The sequence below is a fragment of the Sorex fumeus genome, unplaced genomic scaffold (genome assembly GCF_029834395.1).
Source record: "Sorex fumeus unplaced genomic scaffold, SorFum_2.1 ptg000134l, whole genome shotgun sequence".
NCBI classification, from domain to species: Eukaryota; Metazoa; Chordata; class Mammalia; order Eulipotyphla; family Soricidae; genus Sorex; species Sorex fumeus.
Window position 1 is genome coordinate 3,168,609 of NW_026606191.1, and position 1,193 is coordinate 3,169,801.

Consider the following 1,193-nt stretch of genomic DNA (forward strand, 5'->3'; position numbering starts at 1 on the left):
CGCCGTGGGATGGTGGCAGGTGGGCTTGGGGCCGAGTGGGTGGGGCGGGCGCTGGGCCTTCCCTACCCTCCCAGCTCGGGACTGTGCTGGGCCCTGTCTTGGACGCTTTGGCCCCAACCTCACTGCTGTAGAAGCTGCAGGTTCACTTAGAGGACCTGAGAGATAGCACAGCGGTTAGGGCGTTTGCTTTGCATCTGGCCCACCCAAGATCCATCTCCAAGCTCCACCAGGACGGGTGCCTGAGCGCAGAGTCAGAAGTTTCTCGTCCATATCGCTGGTGGTGCCTGCAAAACTATAAAAGGACTGTTCATTTTTGAGGGGCAGCTCCCTAATGGCAAATGACACTGTAGCCCTCAGTCACTCTTCATTAGTAGCCTTAATTTCCAGACCATCCCTTGGGTGGGGTTCTAGGGGTGGTTGCGGTTTGCAACTGAAAATTTACTTTGCGGCTATTTTTGGTTGTATTTTGGGCACAAATATGTAATCTCGGGGCTTCCTTAAGGAGCAGCACTCTGGAATTCTTTTTATTTTAAGTTCTTTAGGTTTCATGTGAGATGCTGAATATCAATCAGGGTCAGCATGGGAAGCGCCCCTCCCAGCTTAATATCTCTGACTACACATTGTTGTTTTTTCTAATGTAGAATTTCTGTATCCTAAAATCAATTTGAAAATTGCACCCTGACTCTTCATCTCTCCCTGATTAGGCAAAACCCGACTATTACACTGAGAGTTGTGTTCAAATAATGTCTGGACATGCGCTGCATGCCTTTGGTGGCTATGATTGGTCTCCCCACCCTGGCCGGTGAAGGGTAACAGAGGATCAAAGAAGGAAACAGGGGCCAGGCTGTTGGTGATCTGCTGGATATTAACCCAAAGTGTCTTAGGCTTCATCTGTGAATTGCCCCTTTTGCTCCTCCCAGAGAAGCTTATCATGTCCTTGCTAACATCCCTGATTTAGTTAAAGTTTATCTTTAACATTTCCTTTGTATTTTTCTTCGCGTTGTCTCAGTTCCCCAGGCCAGTCTTGATTACTTATATACCATAACTTTCTGATTATTCTCAACTTTGTATTTGTACTGCTTTGTAGTTGAAGTGGCTGTGTATTTGTACCTGCTTTCCTGTTTCCCCTATAGCATTTTTATTTTTTCACTCTATAGCACCGTTCTTTGGTTAAACACAGAAAGACCATCAAT